Raw genomic sequence first — 23,944 nt, 5'->3', positions numbered from 1 at the left:
TTATATGTTTGCTCCCAAAACGATATTTTAAAAATATTTAACAGGTAAAATTAACATCATATTTAGATTCCACATATTTTTCTACTAAAATTTCATATATAATATGTTAAAATCGAAGTTACGGTTTAAAAGATACGGATAATTTAAAAAATCATTTATTTGACTTAAATATATTCCAAATAATATTTAAATACTTAACAGGTGAAACTAATCTCATATTTATATTCTACATATTTTTCTAATCGAATTTCATATATAACATGTTCAAATCGGAGTTACGGTTTAGAAGATATGGATGATTTGAAAAAACATTGTTTGACTTAAATATATGATCCGCGGGTGAATTACCTAAAATATCAGGGGGGTTTTCAAAAAATGTAAAGTAACGGTTCGGGTGTGACTTAAATCCGGACTGCGGGTTAATTTCAACAAAATACAGGAACTGTTGTGTAAAATATAAAAAAAACGACTCGTTTTAACTTCAAGCACGACTGCAGGTTGAATTCTCTGAAATAGAGAAACCCAGTTTGCTTTACGCTGCTGAGACGACAAGTATTTATAGGCCCCACGAGAGAACTCAGAACTCTCCCTCGCTAGCTAGTCATGAGCCAAGTACAAAAGCTGAACCCTGAACTCTAAAAACTCTGAACGCTAAAACGATCGATATCAATTACTAACGGCAACACACCAAGCCAAGTGCAAATGTTGAATTCCAAACACACGCAAGCCCACACACATGCACGTACGACCAAGTCAATCTAATTAACCCGCAATGGAGATGGTCCGAAGCGGCACCTCCACCGGCTCTGCTGGACGGGCTATGCCGGTGTGGGTGCAATCGCCCAGAGCACGGTGATGAACTCGCCGCCCTCCGCCAGCGCCTCCTTGTGGGCCTTCATGTGCTGCTCGCTGCTCGTCGGCGCCACGTGCAACACCACCTCCGTCCAGAGGTCGCCCAGCAGCTTCCACACTCTCTCGCGTGCGTCATCTTTGTACCTGTCGATCAGAACCTTCCCGAGCCTTGCTCCCTTGCTAATCACTGTGGTCTCCTCCTGCTTGGTACGTGCGACCTCCATCAGCTTGGTGTACCAGTCGCTCTCGCCGGAGCAGTAGTAACCCCACCAGCCTCCCATCTCCGTTCTCAGCTGCTTTTTCATGTCCTCGTACACCAGCTCCGTCCCGTCCTTGTCGTCCGGAAGGAGCTTCGGATGGACGGCCACCAAGTAGGCGCAGTACCCGGACAACGCCGTGGCCGCCTCCCGTCCGGGATCAGGCAGCGTACCTCTATGCCGCCGGTACGTCGTCTCCAACAGCACGGTGGCGATGTGCCACGTGAGAATCACCTCAGCGATGCTGTCGCTCTCGCACGCCCACGACAGCTCATGTGACTGTATCGACAGCCGGTGCTCTGCTGATAGCAGAACAGCCATGCCGTTGCTGAGAGGGGCGTCCCGGCTGACCCTAGCCAGACGCTCCATGATTAACGTCTTGGCTTCCTCGGGAACCTCCCTGGTGGGCAGCGGCAACGACAGCCGGCTGAAACGTAGCACAGAGAACTGCTTGAAGCAGACCTGAGGTTGGTTCATGGTGTTCCTCACCGAGACGATGGACGGGATGATCCTTCTCAGAAGCGGGTGCGTGCGCCACTCCGGCGTGGAGGTGTGGCTGCAGAGCAGCGACACCATGAACCAGTTGGAGAGAAGGAACACGATGAACTCCCAGACCTCCTCGTAGGCGAAGGTGAGGATGAGCAGGATGGTGATGGATATGTCGACGCTGCAGAAGACGTAAGGGGTCGACAGATAGTCCCAAACCTTGCCAAGGACGCACTTTGCAGTCGTCAGCACGTTGCCCGACATGACGTAGTTGTCAGTCTTGAAGCTGTGCAAGGCGTAGGGCACGTCCCCGTTGCTACACAAGATGAGCATGAGGATGCATTGCCCATGCAATGATGGGGAACAGGATGTAGTTGTGCACGAAGAAGAAGGGGCTGGTAAACACCACCGGATGAACAGAGTGGTAGTACTCGCAGAGGAACTGGAGCTCGTCGCTGAACACTTGGATGGCATCCTCCCCATCCATGCCTTGTTGCCACAGACCTTTGAACACGAGCTCGTGGCAGTTGGAGGCTTCCACATCGGTGATGGGGAACTCCTCCAACCTCCGGCGGAGCAGCTTGTAGAGTGCGAAGGAGAGGCAGAGCCGCTTCAGCTTTGGGTCCCCATGGAGCATCGGGTCTTTCTCAGCGAGAGTCCAGATCTTGCCAACGGTGACGACGGTGGAGGAGTTGGCTTCTGATATTGCCTTCTCCAGCTCGTCAAGCTTGTAGCCCTTGGGGCCGGCCTTCTTCTTCAGCTCCTCTTCGCCAATCACGGCATAGTTGCACCGCTTCAAAACATCCAACCCAGCCGGTCCATGGTTGTCTTGACCTTGTAGCTTCAGCATTTGGGTCATGTACGAAGCGAGAAGCTGGGGGTTCCTGCCATAAGCGAATGAGCGCTTCCCCAGCTCTACGGTGATGAACCACTGCACTAACTTGGCAGCTGCAAGGACCCATAGGATGCCATACAATGCCTTTTTGCCGGTGCCTCTTAGATTGAAGAAGACGAGGCTGCCTAGCCAGACGATCCGACTGGCGCGGTTGACGGTGTCTGAATATCCTTGTATGCCCGCAGTGATGAGGATCGACTCCACCTTCTTGCGGAGGAGCTCCACGAGGAGCATCCACATGAGGATTGTCCGGGCTCGCACCGAGAGTTCTGCCGTCTGACCGGCGTTGTTCTTGGCCTCCGAGAAGAGGTAAGACATAGCCGGGAGGAAGAGGGATAGCGAGGTGGAGAGGAAGAGGCGGACAGTAGGGTTGAGGATGGCGCTGGCATCGGATGAGCGACTGAAGAGGCTGAGGATGAAGAAGAGCACGGCGAGGACGAACATAACGACGGACGTGGCCACCAGGGGGGCCTCGTTCCCCCGAAGATTGGCCTCGGCGTAGAAGATGGTGAGGTTATATACAAAGGGTATCAGTGTTGTACTAGTGTCGCAGAATGCACTAGGTGGTGGTGGTGGACTTGCTGAGTTGATGGAGGACGCCATCCTGAGATGACCAAACCACGGTGCCTAGCTAGAACCGGATGTACGTAGTATAGCTGGTTGGTGGAAGTGGCAGCTAGCACTGTGTGCACAGGTACAAGAAGCATCGATATCCATGCACCTATATAGTTATAGTAGGAATATGGCACTTGCTCTTTCTCTTTAGTCTCTCGATATTCAAATGGATTAAGCTGAGATTTCATAAACGATTTTGCCATTATTACAAAGTGATTGAGCATCATATTAAGCGTCATCATTTGATCATGATTTCACATCATGCATGTCTCCCTTCCGTTGTTTATTCAATTAACAATGGGTGTGGCTAGGCCTCGGTTGATTGAGATTTCAGCAAGTCTCAGTCAAGTGACGTATATAACATGCAAGAAAGAAAAAGGAAAAAAACCGGAAAAAACTTGCACGAATTTCAATGTAAGATTTCATGGATATAGGATCGACTGAGACTAGTTAACTGAGATTTAGCAAGACTGATTAACAATTCACTTTATCATGCCTCCTACTCCTACACTCCATATTAGCCTGAGGCCTTGTTTGGTTCATAAGTTCTAGGAATTTTTTTAGTCCCAACTTATAAGTTCCAAGTCCCTAAAAAGTCCCTACCTGTTTGGTTCCTGTAAGTCCCTATAAGACCATATTACAACTATAAGTCCCTATAACTCCCTCCTTAAGAGTCTTATTTCATAAGTCCCAAATGCCCATTTTAAGTCCCTATAAGTCCCTCATGTTTGGTTTAGATGGGACTTATAGAGACTTTTTTAAGTCCCTAAGCCAATAAATTCCTGAAAACAAACACCCTCTGAATATACTCGCAAGTTTCTGCACAAGAAACCTTACGTATCCTACTACACTCTAGAGATCTCCAAAGTAAGTACGATGTGAAAAAAATAGGCATTTGTCGTGCAGCATCTCCTTTACTCGCACTTACTTTTTTGTCTTGGGAAACAAACCTAAGCGAGAAGGTATTGATTGTGGCATGCAAGCATGTGCTTGCCAACCACCGTTGTCCCTTTCACTGCTGGAATCGAGCTATTTGCAGAGTGTATTTTTTGGAACACTCCTATAGCCACACGGCATATTAAACACATGGCAAAGAATCGGCTTTGCCGAATAAAAGCGCTCAACAAACATTTCTTTCTTTTCTTGATCTCTTTCTTTCTTCACTTCCTTTCATTTTTTATTGTCGAGTGTCCATTAGCCGACACCCGGCAAAGAGAGCCTCGTCATCACGAAGTTGTCAACCACGGGGGCGAGGGACACGAGTCACAATCTTTACGAAATGCCGCCAGAATGATACTGGGTGAGAGTTCTATAGGCCATCAACCACGGGGGCGTGGAACACGAGTCACTTTTTTTTTGTGGTCCAACATGATTATTGCTGAATGTAATGATTGTGCTTTTATATTTTATGTTGAGTTTGTTCCAAGTAAAACCTTTGGATGACTTGGATGATAGTTGAATTGATTCTGTGCAAAAACAGAAAGTTTTATGCCCAGTATTTAAATTTATGTTTTTTTACTGGAACGTGATAAAATTCTGAAATTTTTACATGGTTTCGCTATACAAATTTCCTAGGTTTTCGTAATTTTTTACACAGTTTTGCTATAAAAATTGCCTACGTTGTCCTAATTTATCAGAATTTTTAGAGTTACATAAGCATTACTTGAATTCAGATCATTACGTGATGTTCTATTTTACACAGATTCTATTTTTATTGCATAGTGTGCTTATTTTGATGATGCTATGAATTATATCGGGGGGTATAAGTCATGGAGAAGTTAAAATATAGTATGTATTATGCAAGAAAAATTATGAATTTGTTTATGACAATACCTAAGTTAATGATCTTTATGATTCTTCTGCTAATGGATCTCACGAGATTTTGGTAAGTTTTGTCCTTTTTAGTGCAGGATAAATCAGCTATTGCCTCAAAAATTACAGACGAACTCAAAAAGTGGACAAATTCGTGCATGGGGCTTTGGATGGTGCTTATTAATCATAGAAAATGTTCAAATAATATTTTAAAATAGAGTTGTGCGTGGATGGCGGCGGTTTTCATTTCAAACCTTGACACTTTGCAAGAGACTAGGGTTGACGATGGCGCTGGCATCGTAGGAGCGTCTGAAGAGGCCGTGGATGAAGAAAAGCACGGCATGCAGATTGGTTCAACGTAGAAGATGGTGAGGTTATAAACGAAGGGCATCAGTGTTGTACTAGTGTCGCAAAATGCACTAGAGGGTGGTGGGCTTGCTGAGTTGATGGACGCCATCCTGAGATGACCAAACCACGGAGCCTAGCTAGACACAGATGTAGTACTCCCTTCATACCAGTGTATAAGTCATCTTACGTTGTGCATCGCGATCAAGGTGGAGTAAAAACGAGAGAACTTAATGTGTATTTGCTCATTACTATGGCATGCCGTGCTAGGTAGTCTCAAGTCATTAAAAACATACACGCTCCACGTCTCTTATTGGTTAATTCTTTTATTCATGTCAAGAAACAAGAAACAAGAAACAAGGTGAGAGTTAATGCACTGTGCTAAGTGTTTTGGGATTATTTGGTTTTCGTAAGATGACTTATGCACAGGTATAGCAATTGTAGCAGGGTTTCTTTCTAGCTAGCAACTGGCTGGTGTAAGTGGCAGCTAGCACAATGCACAGGTACAAGAAGCATATATGCTCATACTCCCTGTCTGTTGAAAAGTGTACATAAATTTTTTTAGGAGAAATTATGAAGTGAAGTAAAAAATGCATTGGGAATATGCAAACCACCATCTCTCTCCTCTTTAATTACCTAACCCTTAATGAGCTAAGTGCATGTAGAAATTAAGGAGATCATGTGTAAAATATTATTGGTCTTGATTACCGTGTGATGAGTGAAAATTATTATTTTTTACTTTAAAGTGCATTGGGAAGATAGAAATATACTCTTTTGTGAACAAATTTTAAAGCCAAATGTACACTCTTCATCGCAAGGAGTATATAGTTATAGTAAGAGTATAACACTTGCCCTTTCTCTTTAGTCTCTCGATTCAAATGGATTAAGCAGAGATTTCGGAAACGATCATTATTACAAAGTGAGAGAGCGTCATCAGACGCATCATGTAGCGTCATCATTTGATCACGATTCCACATCATGCATGTCTCCCTTCCCTTGTTTATTCGATTGTACAATTCACTTTATCGTACGTCTCCTACACTTCACAGTCGCCTGAATACATATAGTCGGTAGTTTCTGCAGAAGAATCCTTACGTCTCGTACACTCCAGAGATCTTCAAAGTACGTTCCGGAGATCTTTAAAGTACGTGCGATGTGAAAAAAAATATAGGCATTTTTCGTGCAGCATTTCCTTTACTAGCACTTAATTTTTGTTTTGGGAAACAAATCTAAACAAGAAGGTATTGTGGCATGCATGCATGCGTGTGTTTGCCAACCACCATGGTCCCTTTCACTGCCGGAATCGAGCTGTTTGCGGAGTGTGTTTTTTGGAACACTCCTACTGGCACTTGGCATAATAAACAAACGACAAAGAATCGGCTTTGCGCTCGGCAAACATTTCTTTCTTTACTTTTTTTGATCTTTTTATTTCTTCACTTCCATTCATTTTTTATTGCTAGTGTCCATTAGCCGAGACGGCAAAGAGAACGTCGTCGTCACGGAGCTGTCAACCATGGGGGTGAGGGACACGAGTCACCATGTTTAGCAAATCCTGCTAGAATGATACTCGGCGAGAGTTCTATAGGCCGAGTGTTTTTACACTTGCTCTCCGCAAATAACATTGGTCGATGAGTTGATCGATTTGGGCTGAGTGCCACTGGCAGTTGTTATTGTGATTTGTGTCCAATACTCGCGGTGTGTGAGCATGTTATGCATCTCTTCCCTCCATTAGTATTGCAACTGATGCTTCCTAATGACATTCCTTCAAATCGTATCTACCTAAATAGTTGATCTTCACTAACTATAATTCTCTTAACATGCAAGTATGCCAACTCACCATGCCACCATGTACATGCATGGAAAAGACTCTCCTTAAGATGCACTATGCGTGTAACTCATACTCAGTAAATATTCTACAACTATGCATGTCATTCATAATCAATAACTGTTTTACAACTATTGTAACACCCCGAGATTCATGCCACAGTAATCTCCCACTAATCATGCCATGTCATCATGTTTACCTTGCCTAGTTGCCACTTGTTCAAAACATCAAGTCCAAAATTCAAAATTTCTCAAACATGAATACAAAAATGTTCATCATGTGCCAAATATTCCACAACTAATATTGGTGGTGAACCAACATTTTTGCAAAGGGTTTGAGTGGCCTAAACTACTTAAAGCAGTGGCTAAAACATTAGTTTAAATGCCTTTTTACTTTATAAAAATTTCAAACTTTTTCAAAAGCCTCACAGCCTTTTTGTGGCAGTGCTAACTATTTCAATGTAATTATGTGGCCAAGTCCCACATTTTACAAAATCCATTTGGCAGCCCAAATATTACCATGCTTTTGCTGTAAAAAAAAGAGCAGAGGTAAAAGAAAAAGAATCCCCCCTGACCCCCCTGGGCCTTTGTCATCTGGGCGGCCCAACCCAGCAGCCCACCTCCCCCGGTCGCCTCCCTCCTCTCTGTTCACCCGACCCAGCGACCGTGCTCGCTGGTCGCCACCGAACCCTGTCGCCGTCCCCGTCGGGGAAGGGATAAGGGCGACGTCCCCTCGACCCCTCGGGCTCCCCGCACCCACTCACTCTCCCTGGACGCCCCCTCTCCCCTCTCTCCCTCTGGCCTCGCCCCCTTCTCCAGATCCACCTCGCCCCGACACACTGTCGCCGCCGCGTTGCTGCAAAACCGGGTCCACCGGGCCCTCCTCGCCGCCCCGATGTGCCCACGAGCCCCGCAGCCGTCTACTGCTTCGTCTGCACCAACAACCTCAAGGCGGGAGCCACCCCAGCGCCGGATCCGTCTTCCTCCTGGACCGCCGTCGCCGCCGCTTTTGACTCCGGCCACCGCCACTGCGCTCCTGTTACTCGCCGGGCCTTCGTGCGCCCACCCAGTGAGCTCCTCCCCCTCTCCCTTCTCTCACGTAGGCCGCCTCCCTCTCTAGCTCGCTCGCCGCAACCGCCGTAGCTCACCGTCGCCCTGCTCCATCACCGTCCTGGCCACCGCTGCCGTGGCCCCCGTCCGAGCCCTCCATCGTGCTCCTGGTGTTCCCAGGAGCCCGGCCAGCCCTTCCTCTCGCCCTCTCGTGCCCCCTAGCCCATTCCCGACGTGACTCCGAACGCCTCCGCCGCCCGTGCTCGCCGCCGATGGTTATTCCGGCCGTCCCCGGGTGAGCCACCACCACCACCCGACACGGCGTCGTGTGCGCGTTTGAACGGTGCCAACCGCACGCGAAACGGCCGCCCCTAGCGCGTTTCCGACGAGGCCCGAGCGGCTCCGCCGCGTTCTAGCATCGCCGGCGGTGAGACGCCGGCCGCCGCCGACGTGGCTGGGCGGGCCCGACCCTGGCTCACTGCCAGTGGGCCTTAGGGGCCCCGTTGACTGGGTTGACCCAGTCAACACGCTGACATGGCGGTACAGTGCCACTGACGAACCGGCCCCACCGCTTAAATAATAAATAAAATGGTTTTTATAATTAAAAGTAATTAGTTTAGCTAATTAGCCACTAACTTGTGGGGCTCATCAGCTAATTAACCTTAGTTTAGTTTAAAATAAGCTCTGTTAAGTAACAGAGGCTGACAGGTGGGTCCCCCGTGTCAGTTTTGACCAGTCAACCGGACTGTTGACTGCTGACGTCACTCCTACGTCATGCTGACATCATATTCCTTTTCTGTTAGTATAAATAATTCCAGAATATGTTTAAAACTTAGAAAATTCATATAAAATAATCTATAACTCAGATGAAAATGTTTTCTATATGAAAGTTGCTCAGAAAAATCCAACGAATCCAAATATGCGGTCCGTTTACCTGTCAGAAGCCTCTAACTATCTGAACATGGAACATTCCCCCTCATGTCATCTGTTTGACACACGCCCGGAACCGGGAATACATTCCCGGTTGAATTCCCCCTTCACCTATATCATGTAGCCATACGTTAGGTCACACCCGGCACAACATATTGCCACGTTATGCTTTGTGATGCTATGTTTGCTTTATATTTACTGTTTCTTCCCCCTCTTCTCTCCGGTAGACCCCAAGACCGATGCCGATGCCCCTGTGATCGACTACGTCGACGACAACCCTCCTTGCCAGAGCAACCAGGCAAGCCCCCCCTTTGATCATCCCGGTATCGCCCATTCCATTCTCTCATGCTTGCATTAGATTTTGCTACTGTTATTGTTTGCACCTATTCTGATGCATAGCCTGCTTTTGTATCTGCTGTTGTACCTTACCTGCTTATCCTAAACTGCTTAGTATAGGTTGGTTAGTGATCCATCAGTGACCCCCACCTTGTCCTTGTTGCCCCTGCTTCATCATTGAAGACCCGATCAACAGGATCGAAGACCAGGACCCGACACCTCACATCACATCACGCCCCTTCGTTGCTCGACTCTGCAGTGTTACTATTGAGTGCCGAGGGTGAGACCTCTACAGCACTTCTGATGTTAACCTGTAGTGTAGCTATTCGGTCGTGGTCATCGAGGGTGATTTCCTCCTTAACCACTTCCGATACGGCTCTGTCGTGCAACCCCTCAAGTGTGAACCTCGAGGGTGGATCCTCTTACGTTCACCTTGATGATTACATCGAGTGGAATTCACCGGGGGTGATTCCTCGGGTTTTCCCCTTAATGTTTGGACACACGGATACTTGGACTTTACCACTGTTACTTGGAAAGACGGGTCGACCCTAAGGGGTACCCGCGCGAGCTTAATTGCGAGTGATGTGGAGTCGGGTTGACCTGGAGGGTGCCCGCGAGATAATTACGAGGCGTGGTCGGGCATTCCTAGCCCTTGCCGCAAGTCCTCGAGACGGGGCAACGGGGTCACATCTTTCGTGAGTCTCTGCTTGTTACCGCGCGTTTCTAATCCACTACGATTTGGATATTTGATCCGAGGGGCCTCTGGCCTGATAGCACTAACCATCACGTGGGCATAGTATGGGCGTTCTGCGTCGTATACATCAGCCGAAGCTTAATAGACGTCAGCGACTGAGTGGCGCGCGCCGGGTTGGACTACGTAAGCGCCTGCCTTGTTGAAGGAGGTAGCTAGGTCTGCTCACCGGCCGCGTACGCAACGTGCAGGAGTTTCCGGGGAGATGGCCCATGACCCCTGGGGGCATAGGTTTAGTCCGGCGTGCTGGCCTCTCTATTAAGTCTAGGTCGGGTTGCGGTGTATTGTTTGGCCGAGGCCGGGCATGACCCTGGAAAGTGTGTCCGGCCGGAGTTAAGCGAGCGTGGTGGGTAAGTTGGTGCACCCCTGCAGGGAAGAACTAATCTATGCATAGCCTGTCGTACGGTAACGGGCACTTGGAGTTGTATCCCGATCGATACAACTAGAACTGGATACTTGTGATGAGAATTGGATGGTGATGAGTAATGGATTGTGATGGTAACTGGATAGTATGGCTCTGGGATTTCTTTCTCGCAGGGAGTCGAGAAAGGATCTTTGGCCGAGGTTGATAACACTACTACTACTTTACTTTATGCTACTCTACTCCTTCCGGTTGCTGCAAGATGGTGGTTTCCAGAAGATGCTAGTCTTCGATAGGACTAGGCCTTCTCTCTATTCTGGCATTTCTGCAGCCCAGTCCACATATACAGCCTTCCTTTGATAATGTTGCATATGTAGTGTAGATCCTTGCTTGCGAGTACTTTGGATGAGTACTCACGGTTGCTTTGCTCCCTCTTTTCCCCCCTTTCTTCTTCTTTCCGGCTGATGCAACCAGATGACGGAGCCCAGCAGCCAGATGCCACCGCCGATGCTTACTACTACGTGGAGGCCGCCGATGACCAGGAGTAGTTAGGAGGCTCCCAGGCAGGAGGCCTTGCCTTTTCGATCGATGTTGCTTTTGTGCTAGCCTTCTTAAGGCAAACTTGTCTAACTCATGTCTGTACTCAGATGTTGTTGCTTCTGCTGACTCTTGTGTATTCGAGCTTATGTATTCGAGCCCTCGAGGCCCCTGGCTTGTAATATAAAGCTTGTATTATTTTAATTTGTTTCTAGAGTTGTGTTGTGATATCTTCCCGTGAGTCCTTGATCTTGATCGTACACATTTGCGTGTATGATTAGTGTACGATTGAATCGAGGATGTTACAAGTTGGTATCAGAGCCGACTGCCTGTAGGTAGCCCCCTTTCCAACTCCTTGGCCGAAGTTGAGTCTAGTCATTGAAAAACTTTTACTAACATTGGCTGTGTGGCTTACGGGCCCATGTCGCCATTGGATGGTATTAGGATCTTTTATTCCTCGTCTATACTCTGGGACTCTGATCTCTCTTATATTCGGGTTAACCATTTTTCTAAACTCTGACATTAGATTCTCGTACCCACTTCCTCCCGGAGAGCCTCGACATTATCGGTGATCGCTTGCTTCGCCAGAAGATTCTGCGGATACTCCTCGATGTTTCTCGAGACCCTGTACCAACTGCCTTGCAGTTCCTGACCACCGGTAATCCCCTTGAATAACATCCTTGCCACTTGTACCTTCCTCCCTAGTTGCTTCTGATATTACAAGATGCCCCGAAATTCTCTATTTTCGAGAATCCTTTGAGCTTACTGCCTTGCAGTTCTTTGCCCCATGAATACCCCCCCCTTCGATAATTCCTCGCACTCACCGAGGATCAGTTCATCCTTAGTTGTTCGTGTGGTTCACAAAACTCTTCGAAATACTATTTGATCTTCCGAAAATCCTCTACAACCTATTGCTCTTGGAATTCTTGCATACTTGCTTTCTGGTTAATTCCATTTGTCTAGCGATATTCTTTAAAATCCTTTGGGATTAACATTCTGATCCTGTTGATTCAGCATCTGTGTGAATGCACACGATCATCAATTAATCCTTGGAAATTTTCTTTCCGGCTCAGGTATTGTTTCGAATATGAGCTGGTTCTTACCCAATCAAGATTTGAACGGGTGCACCTCTAAGTCTATTCAACTTACTCATCTTTTGATCAGAGCCTCTGCTTCTGATCCTTCATCTTGGAACCATAACTCCTTTGTACTCAAGCATCAAATTATTCATAAGTTTCTATAAGCTGATGCCTTTGCATCCCCTTCTTCATCTGATTGATTACCGATACTCACCTCAACTCTGTCATGAATCGCCAGATCCATTGTTGGGTTGTTATCCGACAGTGCCCTTCACACCCAAAATCTTGTGAGTTTTTCCCTGATACATAATACCTTCGGTAAATTGTATCACCTGCTTTGGTTTCAGTACTCTGCTTTCGAAATCGTATCTCTTGCTTGGTTGATGGTTGTATAGATTCGTAAAATATGCCCTGATGGGTTGAACTTATGCCTTCCATAATTCGTATGAACCCGAGAGTTCCCACGAGTCTTACTCTTCTGGTACTTCACCAAATAAATCTTCCGCCCTACAATTCCTTTGAAAACGAGGAGTGAATGAAAGGTTATGCATTGAAGAAGTGGGAGTCGACCTTGAACTTTGTGTTCATGCCCATGGACACGTTGTGGAACTTATCATGTAAGCTTCGTGTAATAATAATTATTTCCTTGATTTAATATCATCTGGTATCGGTGAATTGATCCTTCGCAACCGTGGTTCCGACCATGATTGTTCTTCTTTGGTCCCATTTCTTGGACAAGTTAAATCACTTGTCTTCTGCAGGTCAATACGCCTGCCCAACCTCTATTATGATCTACCTTCGAGTATTACCCCTGGTATCTCGCGGATATTGTGTCATTGCACTACCTCTTGTAAATTCTTAATTTGAGTGATACTCCATCATCTCATTCCTAGCCTGATCGACTAAATCATTATTGTGCTAATTCTAACAGTGCTACCTAGTCCTTATGCCCGGAGCAACTTCCGTCGATGAGCTAAGCCTACGTCGATCTTCCCCATCTTATCTTTTCACCTCGAACAAGAAGCTCGATTTCAAGCTTGTGTCAAATCCGTGGTTCTCGTAGTCTTTCACTACATCCTTCCTTTTGCTTGATGTCCTCGCAGCTCGATGGCATCTTCATAGAGTCTCTCAACAAAATTTGTCATGATCACCGTCAACACTTTGGCTTCTTCAGAGATGTCAATTGAATTCATGGCTAGAAATACCACCCCTACCCGTCGATGATTTGTGATATCATCGATGACATCCTTGACTTCCTGCCAACACAGACCTGGTCGTGTTTGGTTATTCCTTACGTTCCGACATATATAATCTTGGAAGTGTCCCATTGTATCTTTTGAGATCTTCAGATCCAACTCTTACCCGAAACACCATGTTATTGCTATCTCGAAGCATGACTATGGTACCTGTATATCAACAAGAACATTGGAAGCGCAATGCTAAATGTTTCTTGATTTATTATTCAAACACCGTTGTATGGATAAAATCATGAATTCCTTTGCCCCTTTATCCAAATGGTGATGTACTTGTTGGTCTAACATGTATATCATGCTCTACCTTTCCTTGGGAAAGTTATACTCTAACACTTGGGTATAAACATCTTTCCTTTCCATTGGTCTGGTTATCATAATAAACACATTTTCCTTTCCATTGGTTTGCTCAACCTTTCTTGTGATCTATATATGTTATAAGCAGAAATAATTCCCTGCTTATGGAAACACCTCGGTTTACAACTCTGTCAGTGTGACCCTGTTACTATTGCTGATGACATCCTGGTAACCCCCGATGGACGAGAACTTCGCCTACTGGTCCGCCTCGTTCAACGAGAAGGAAAATAGTTCTCTCTGTCCCTCGCCCTTGGTACCAACGTGTTGACAACATAACTGACAGTCTATCATCTGACATGCCTTGCTATCGGCCCCCTTTCTACCTTTAACCCACATGGTGGGCTCATAACCCACAGTTCCACAGGATCGGAACCTGCTCTCCTGTATATCCTTTTATTCCGAAGTATCATTTGCTCTTGGCTTTGTGTTTTGTCACGAGCCACCTTCCGAGATATGATCTATTCCCGATGCTCTGAACCCCCTTCTCACACTCTGTTCAGGTATCGATCGTTTGTCCATTCACTTGAAACTTCCTATTGTACCTTCATGTTTTGCTCTTGATGTTTTCTTAAGTTTCAACTCGAGAGATACTTCTGCCACATTCCCTGAATTGTTTGCCAGATAATTAACCCTATAAGGGTCAGTTCTCCCGAAGTTATTCTTTACTTCACCACTTAAATCTCGGGACGAGATTTCTTGTAGTGGAGGAGATTTGTAACACCCCGAGATTCATGCCACAGTAATCTCCCACTAATCATGCCATGTCATCATGTTTACCTTGCCTAGTTGCCACTTGTTCAAAACATCAAGTCCAAAATTCAAAATTTCTCAAACATGAATACAAAAATGTTCATCATGTGCCAAATATTCCACAACTAATATTGGTGGTGAACCAACATTTTTGCAAAGGGTTTGAGTGGACTAAACTACTTAAAGCAGTGGCTAAAACAATAGTTTAAATGCCTTTTTACTTTATAAAAATTTCAAACTTTTTCAAAAGCCTCACAGCCTTTTTGTGGCAGTGCTAACTATTTCAATGTAATTATGTGGCCAAGTCCCACATTTTACAAAATCCATTTGGCAGCCCAAATATTACCATGCTTTTTCTGTAAAAAGAAAAGAGCAGAGGTAAAAGAAAAAGAACCCCCCCTGACCCCCCTGGGCCTTTGTAATCTGGGCGGCCCAACCCAGCAGCCCACCTCCCCCGGTCGCCTCCCTCCTCTCTGTTCACCCGACCCAGCGACCGTGCTCGCTGGTCGCCACCGAACCCTGTCGCTGTCCCCGTCGGGGAAGGGATAAGGGCGACGTCCCCTCGACCCCTCGGGCTGCCCGCACCCACTCACTCTCCCTGGACGCCCCCTCTACCCTCTCTCCCTCTGGCCTCGCCCCCTTCTCCAGATCCACCTCGCCCCGACGCACTGTCGCCGCCGCGTTGCTGCGCAACCGCGTCCACCGGGCCCTCCTCGTCGCCCCGATGTGCCCACGAGCCCCGCAGCCGTCTGCTGCTTCGTCTGCACCAACAACCTCAAGGCGGGAGCCACCCCAGCGCCGGATCCGTCTTCCTCCTGGACTGTCGTCGCCGCCGCTTTCGACTCCGGCCACCGCCACTGCGCTCCTGTTACTCGCCGGGCCTTCGTGCGCCCACCCAGTGAGCTCCTCCCCCTCTCCCTTCTCTCACGTAGGCCGCCTCCCTCTCTAGCTCGCTTGCCGCAACCGCCGTAGCTCACCGTCGCCCTGCTCCATCACCGTCGTGGCCACCGCTGCCGTGGCCCCCGTCCGAGCCCTCCATCGTGCTCCTGGTGTTCCCAAGAGCCCGGCCAGCCCTTCCTCTCGCCCTCTCGTACCCCCTAGCCCATTCCCGACGTGACTCCAAACGCCTCCGCCGCCCGTGCTCGCCGCCGATGGTTATTCCGGCCGTCCCCGGGCGAGCCACCACCACCACCCGACACGACGTCGTGTGCGCGTTTGAACGGTGCCAACCGCACGCGAAACGGCCGCCCCTAGCGCGTTTCCGACGAGGCCCGAGCGGCTCCGCCGCGTTCTAGCATCGCCGGCGGTGAGACGCCGGCCGCCGCCGACGTGGCTGGTCGGGCCCGACCCTGGCTCACTGCCAGTGGGCCTTAGGGGCCCCGTTGACTGGGTTGACCCAGTCAACACGCTGACATGGCGGTACAGTGCCACTGACGAACCGGCCCCACCGCTTAAATAATAAATAAAATGGTTTTTATAATTAAAAGTAATTAGTTTCGCTAATTAGCCACTAACTTGTGGGGCCCATCAGCTAATTAACCTTAGTTTAGTTTAAAATAAGCTCTGTTAAGTAACAGAGGCTGACAGGTGGGTCCCCCGTGTCAGTTTTGACCAGTCAACCGGACTGTTGACTGCTGACGTCACTCCTACGTCATGCTGACATCATATTCCTTTTCTGTTAGTATAAATAATTCCAGAATATGTTTAAAACTTAGAAAATTCATATAAAATAATCTATAACTCGGATGAAAATGTTTTCTATATGAAAGTTGCTCAGAAAAATCCAACGAATCCAAATATGCGGTCCGTTTACCTGTCAGAAGCCTCTAACTATCTGAACATGGAACATTCCCCCTCATGTCATCTGTTTGACACACGCCCGGAACCGGGAATACATTCCCGGTTGAATTCCCCCTTCACCTATATCATGTAGCCATACGTTAGGTCACACCCGGCACAACATATTGCCACGTTATGCTTTGTGATGCTATATTTGCTTTATATTTACTGTTTCTTCCCCCTCTTCTCTCCGGTAGACCCCAAGACCGATGCCGATGCCCCTGTGATCAACTACATCGACGACAACCCTCCTTGCCAGAGCAACCAGGCAAGCCCCTCCTTTGATCATCCCGATATCGCCCATTCCATTCTCTCATGCTTGCATTAGATTTTGCTACTGTTATTGTTTGCACCTATTCTGATGCATAGCCTGCTTTTGTATCTGCTGTTGTACCTTACCTGCTTATCCTAAACTGCTTAGTATAGGTTGGTTAGTGATCCATCAGTGACCCCCACCTTGTCCTTGTTGCCCCTGCTTCATCATTGAAGACCCGATCAACAGGATCGAAGACCAGGACCTGACACCTCACATCACATCACGCCCCTTCGTTGCTCGACTCTGCAGTGTTACTATTGAGTGCCGAGGGTGAGACCTCTACAGCACTTCTGATGTTAACCTGTAGTGTAGCTATTCGGTCGTGGTCATCGAGGGTGATTTCCTCCTTAACCACTTCCGATACGGCTCTGTCGTGCAACCCCTCAAGTGTGAACCTCGAGGGTGGATCCTCTTACGTTCACCTTGATGATTACATCGAGTGGAATTCACCGGGGGTGATTCTTCGGGTTTTCCCCTTAATGTTTGGACACACATATACTTGGACTTTACCACTGTTACTTGGAAAGACGGGTCGACCCTAAGGGGTACCCGCGCGAGCTTAATTGCGAGTGATGTGGAGTCGGGTTGACCTGGAGGGTGCCCGCGAGATAATTACGAGGCGTGGTCGGGCATTCCTAGCCCTTGCCGCAAGTCCTCGAGACGGGGCAACAGGGTCACATCTTTCGTGAGTCTCTGCTTGTTACCGCGCGTTCCTAATCCACTACGATTTGGATATTTGATCCGAGGGGCCTCTGGCCTGATAGCACTAACCATCACGTGGGCATAGTATGGGCGTTCTGCGTCGTATACATCAGCCGAAGCTTAATAGACGTCAGCGACTGAGTGGCGCGCGCCGGGTTGGACTACGTAAGCGCCTGCCTTGTTGAAGGAGGTAGCTAGGTCTGCTCACTGGCCGCGTACGCAACGTGCAGGAGTTTCCGGGGAGATGGCCCATGACCCCTGGGGGCATAGGTTTAGTCCGGCGTGCTGGCCTCTCTATTAAGTCTAGGTCGGGTTGCGGTGTATTGTTTGGCCGAGGCCGGGCATGACCCTGGAAAGTGTGTCCGGCCGGAGTTAAGCGAGCGTGGTGGGTAAGTTGGTGCACCCCTGCAGGGAAGAACTAATCTATGCATAGCCTGTCGTACGGTAACGGGCACTTGGAGTTGTATCCCGATCGATACAACTAGAACTGGATACTTGTGATGAGAATTGGATGGTGATGAGTAATGGATTGTGATGGTAACTGGATAGTATGGCTCTGGGATTTCTTTCTCGCAGGGAGTCGAGAAAGGATCTCTGGCCGAGGTTGATAACACTACCACTACTTTACTTTATGCTACTCTACTCCTTCCGGTTGCTGCAAGATGGTGGTTTCCAGAAGATGCTAGTCTTCGATAGGACTAGGCCTTCTCTCTATTCTGGCATTTCTGCAGCCCAGTCCACATATACAGCCTTCCTTTGATAATGTTGCATATGTAGTGTAGATCCTTGCTTGCGAGTACTTTGGATGAGTACTCACGGTTGCTTTGCTCCCCCTTTTTCCCCCTTTCTTCTTCTTTCCGGCTGATGCAACCAGATGACGGAGCCCAGGAGCCAGATGCCACCGCCGATGCTTACTACTACGTGGAGGCCGCCGATGACCAGGAGTAGTTAGGAGGCTCCCAGGCAGGAGGCCTTGCCTTTCCGATCGATGTTGCTTTTGTGCTAGCCTTCTTAAGGCAAACTTGTCTAACTCATGTCTGTACTCAGATGTTGTTGCTTCCGCTGACTCTTGTGTATTCGAGCTTATGTATTCGAGCCCTCGAGGCCCCTGGCTTGTAATATAAAGCTTGTATTATTTTAATTTATGTCTAGAGTTGTGTTGTGATATCTTCCCGTGAGTCCTTGATCTTGATCGTACACATTTGCGTGTATGATTAGTGTACGATTGAATCGAGGGCGTTACAACTATATAATGATCAAATACAATAAATTGTACGTAGTTTAGTTTCAATTTTCCAATTAGTTTCATACATGCAAATCTAATTGAAATAATTGCAACCAATTCCAGCAAGCAACACGCGGTGTATCTTCTCTAGTTGTATTTACACTTAAATCGTCAGATAAAAAGTACATACTTGAATTCACTTATTCACATTCTGTTTCCACTTATAACAACAAGATTTGTTTTTTGATGGAAAACATTTCTGATCTATTCATCAACTATGATGGTAGTACAAAGAACACCAGAAGTAAAAATTACATCCAGGTCCGTAGACCACCTACCGCTGACTCCAGGCACTGGAGCAAGCCGAAGGCGCCTCACAGGAGCCGGGCAAACCTTGTGGTAGTAGATAGTCAGGATGTCTTCGTGCTAAGGCCCTACAGGACCAGGGTACCAGAACAACACTCGTCGTTGATGAAGAGAAGCGTAGATCATAAGATCCAACCTGTAGGCACATGAACATAGACGAACGAAGACCAGATTCACGTGGATCCACCAAAGACACATGCCGACTGTATCCCACGAGATTTTTAGGTCACATGTCTCTAGGGAAGCTGGCCAGCCCAACGGCAATGACAATTACATGGCCGGCTCATGCTAGGTGGCATGCATGCGGGCCATTGTCCTAGGAGGCTGGTGGCCGCTGGTTGGGCATGGCGCCGGTGGTAAAATTAACTGGTTGACAAGGCGGATCCAGAAGAGCCGCTAGTGGGTCCATGGGAGTGTTGCAGACGAGCGTAGAAGATTGAGATCAGATGAGGAAAGGAGGATGGCTATGGGACTGAGATCTTATAGCAAACGCCCATAAATTTGACCAATGATAACTTCATCAACCGGCGATTGCAAATAAAATTTTCTACATGCAATGTCGTCAAATCAAGAACCAGTAAAGGTCTGGAGGTGAATCGATCAATCTGGTCATACACACACACACAGAGGGAGAGCAATCTGCAAATGCGGTAATACACACAACTAGACATCCTGTTATCTGATGATAGTGGAACCCGATTGCGTGAAAAAAAAAACCATGAAACTAGACGTACATACCACTGGAGATCTAAAAAACGAAAGAAATCGGGAGAAAGAAGGAGAAACATGGAAAGTTAAGATGGTGCATCTCATATGGATCGATGAGCCACCCTAGCTCACACATACAATGGGTAAATTGGCGCGATCGACGAAATTCACGTTCAAGCAGGAGAACGTGATGGTGAAGGGCCTTGTGGTAGCTAGTCCGAATCTGAACCGCACCTTGCACTCCACCACCACCTGGCAGTGGTCGGTAGCATTACCTTCCGGGGCATACCCATAGTCAGCCGAGACGTTGATGCGATGCACGATCCCCGGTGGCTGCCACCCGGCCGGCAGCCCTGCCTGCTTGTGGACGCTGGTTCGGATCCACGATGTCGCTGTGGCTGTGGGGCCGTACCATATCTCGGCGCTCATGGAGTCGTACCACACCGCCGTGCGCTGGCTAGTGTTGTTGGCCACGAGGGTGAAGTTCAAGTGCGTGTTGTGGAAGAAAGCGGTGTTGTAGTTGATGATTTCCGCTTTTTCGACGGAGTAAACCATCCGTGCTGGGGCGAGGCTGATGGAGGTAGTGGCCACCAGGGCGACCGCGAACAGCGTTCCCAGCATAGCCGCGGAGATGTACTGTTTGGCTCTCCATCTTCTGCGGAGAGAACGGGTGGTGGCCATGGCCATGAAAAAAACTAGTTGGGAACACTATGACCGATCGATAGCTAGTCGCCAAGTGATATATATGGTGTGCGCAAAGCATTGAGCTACCATTAGCTGCAACTGCAGCCGTGACACTGATACGCGACTACGCATGCATTAATAATAAAAAGTGAACCTGTACTTGTTGCAACATACTATATGATGTCCATGTGCTAGCTAGGGTGTAGGATAGTAGCCCAACTTGATAGAGGCTCACCATGGGCGGCGTAAGCGTATGCCGAAGGAGTCAAGAAAATTGACGAAAATTGTCTTCGACGGGCCACGGCTTGGCCGCTTCTTCTTCGTGTGAATGACATGGTCCTGAAGGTAACCATTCTCCGGTATCTGTTAGAATAAATCCGAAGCCACCGTTTCGAGGACCAAGCAATCACACGAGGCACGACACCGAGATTTGTTAACGAGGTTCACCGATATGGCTACATTCCCGGGGCCTGACTACGGGCGCTCCTCCCCGTGACACCGCTACAATACCGCACCCGGTCGCCCTGGACACCGGCACATTGCCGCCGGCTTCCCCTGCGTTCCGGTGCTATTATGTTGGCATAGGTTATATCATGTGTCTACTCTCGCTATATAAGAGAGGCCTAGGATACAAGTGTCCTACTAGGACACGACTCCACATCCTATGTAAACACGATACAACTACAAGTCCAACTGTAACCTACCTTGTACACTATATTCGACACAACTTTAACAAACTCCACCTTGGCGAATATTCTCCACCACCTTGAGTTCGTCCATGCGTCAAACTTTCATGTACATTAGACTTGAGCTTATTCCATGAGTACCGCTGCTACTTCAAAGACTCCATGTGACTCCACCTGCAACTTGTAGTCCCTTCTTTTCTTGATCACAGTGAACACTCGAGCAAAATTAAGTTCCTTGTTATTCTAGTTTATGCTCCCAACTTCCAGAGTATCAGTCCAACATCATCACACACCGATCACTGACCTGCGTGAAAGTGAACAACTCACATATTGGGTGTCACACATAAGAGTTACCTGAACTCAACATCACCGCTCTTCCTTGACCGTCCTGTCTGAAACTTGAAGGAATTTCACCATTGCTTGTAGTCATCCAGAGTCAAATTCGCAGTTGTCTCATCACATGTATGACCATCAGAGCCCTGACCTGTCTCCATGTCCCGTGCATACCGCACGCCTCGCCGCTATTACCTCGTCGAGCCTCCGCTTTCCCAAATCAGCCTCCGCGCTGCTGGTGAACTGCCGGAGATCTCGGAGCGGAATCGCCAACCGTGCGGCTGTTGGAACGAAACACAAACACAGCCTCCAGAAATACTTATCATCAAAATGGAAAAAAGAGATGTATCTAGAACTAAAATATATTTAGATACATCTTCTTTTATCCATTTTGATGACAAGTATTTCTAAACGGAAGGAGTACGATGTCCAAGTTTGTAATGCATGTGCGTATTCGAGTAGTGCTGGAGTTAGCCTCCGGATAGTATTGGTCTAGTTACATGCTAGTGCTATTTATATACGTGCAAACAACCTTGTAAACTTGTACTGTGATTTGTGAATGTAATACAGATCAAACAGGAGCGATACACTCCTGCGGCAATATCTAGCTTTTCTCGCGTGTGTACGTACGTTCCCAGCCAGCGTTGTTGTGTTCGTACTTGAGGTGCTAAATAGATCGATTAGCTAGTTGAGGCTAGCTTTACACTGAGGGTGGATCGATCAACTTCTTTGCACCACGGTGCATCGTGTATCTCCGCGTAAAAGCAATTCGCCGAGTTTATCAGCGAGCTATCAGTAGTAGAAAACAAGGCATCAGTCTCGGTTTTAGAGGGCCTTTAGTCCTGGTTCTGAAACCGGGACTAAAAAGTCGGGACTAAAGCCCAAAATCTTTAGTCCCGGTTTGCTTACGAACCGGGACAGAAGGGGCTTCACATGACCGCTGCGGGGCGCCCAGGTAGGAGGAATTTTAGTCCCAGTTGATAACACCAACTAAAATCAAAAGACAGCCACGCGTCAGCAGCTCGCAGACGTTGTGGTTTTTGTTTTTTTAAAAGGGAAGGGGGTTGGGTTTTGGAGGATTAATTTAGGGATTTTTGTGTAATTAATGATTCTTTTATTTGATTACTAGCTAGCGTGTTGAGTTCTCTCTATTAATTGGTCAAGACAAAAGTCTGCAAGTGAAAAAATAACTGTGAGAGAGATAGAGCTTTGCTTGTGCTGTTTGTGCATGTGCATGCTGAATATTTTATGAGAGGGTGAGAGACAGGACGTGATTGAGAGAGAAATGTCCAGCAGAGGTTACTCTGTTCATGCTGATTTAATATGTGGTGAATCTACTGCTCCTAATACGGATCTCGTTGATAGCAGTACAAATGGATGGGCGAGATAATGGGTGTAGCGTGGATGCACCAACCTTGGCTATAGAAAGACCACACTCGTTCATATATCTATCCAACACTACTACATATATATAATATAACATCTTTTACAATTCATAACATCTAAAATCCATTTCAACTTTCACATGGCATTCTTCGTCTTTATGTATGACGTGGTCAAAAAAGAATCCCGTCAATTCCTCTTGAATTGCTCGTATGCGATCATGTGGTAGGAGTTTATCCCGCATCCGCCACAACTAATTTAAAGGGAGTCAATACATATATAATAATGAAACTCAACACAAGTGATGGTAATAAAATACAATTGTGAATATTGTTTACGTACTTCATATTGTTCGTCGGAGTAGCCCCGCTAAGAGGTCGCGTTGTATATGAACTCGCAAATATAGTATCCACATAAATAATTCATGCCTTCCTGCCACAAGCACTTTACGAGAAATCGATTTCAACCAAACTGATAATCAAGCATGATAAATGGTATTGATGAAACTAGAATCATTAAGAGATGCGCGGAACTAGCTAGTACTACTTACTTTGAGGTGTGTAAATCGCAGCTCCCTCTGCAGACCCGGAACCATTTCGGTGAATCTTTTCCAAACCCTGCCAGACAAAGAAAATGATTACTTGATTTCAGCAAATAAACGGAAGTTGCCGATATGGTGCGGTAATGATTGATTGAACTTACTTCTGGAGCATTGCAGTCATGTTCGCATAATTCTGGGGGTCTTTACGTCTCGAGTCTAAGACAGTCACTATTCTCCGATCAAAGCTTAATCTCTAGCAGAATAAAGTGGAAGTTGTGCACGCATAACTCATGAGTTACATTACTATAACCTCGAGAAAGAGAAACCGAATATGCACAAGACAGTAACACTCACTTGAAGTTGTAAGGAAAGAGTATTTTAGCTTTGTTTTGATGTGGAAGTAACGATTATAGCAAGTTTTTCTCAGTATCTTTGACTCTCCTTTTAGCCGACCATTCATATATGGTATTTGGGTTAATGAACCCAATGTCATAGATTTGTTCTTTTTTGCATTCAATGATCTTCAATCCCGCATAATATAGTGATGATATTTATATATACATGCAATGAAAGAGCTGAGCTATAGAGACTTAATTACAGAAGTAATATTTACAGACAGTAGCAAGTCATGAGTTGTTTGTCAAGGGCGTATTGATTGAATAACTGAAATAACT

The 23,944-nt window shown here is 47.0% G+C and overlaps 1 pseudogene; it reads right to left on the bottom strand.

Annotated features, from left to right (window-relative positions):
- Window positions 1-601: 601 nt before the first annotated feature.
- Window positions 602-3,154, bottom strand: LOC119300671 (annotated as a pseudogene).
- Window positions 3,155-23,944: the final 20,790 nt, after the last annotated feature.

Source organism: Triticum dicoccoides, chromosome 1B, assembly GCF_002162155.2.
Source record: "Triticum dicoccoides isolate Atlit2015 ecotype Zavitan chromosome 1B, WEW_v2.0, whole genome shotgun sequence".
Classification (NCBI taxonomy): Eukaryota; Viridiplantae; Streptophyta; class Magnoliopsida; order Poales; family Poaceae; genus Triticum; species Triticum dicoccoides.
The sequence above is the reverse complement of the archived record's forward strand: the minus strand, read 5'-3'. Positions and strand labels throughout refer to the sequence as shown.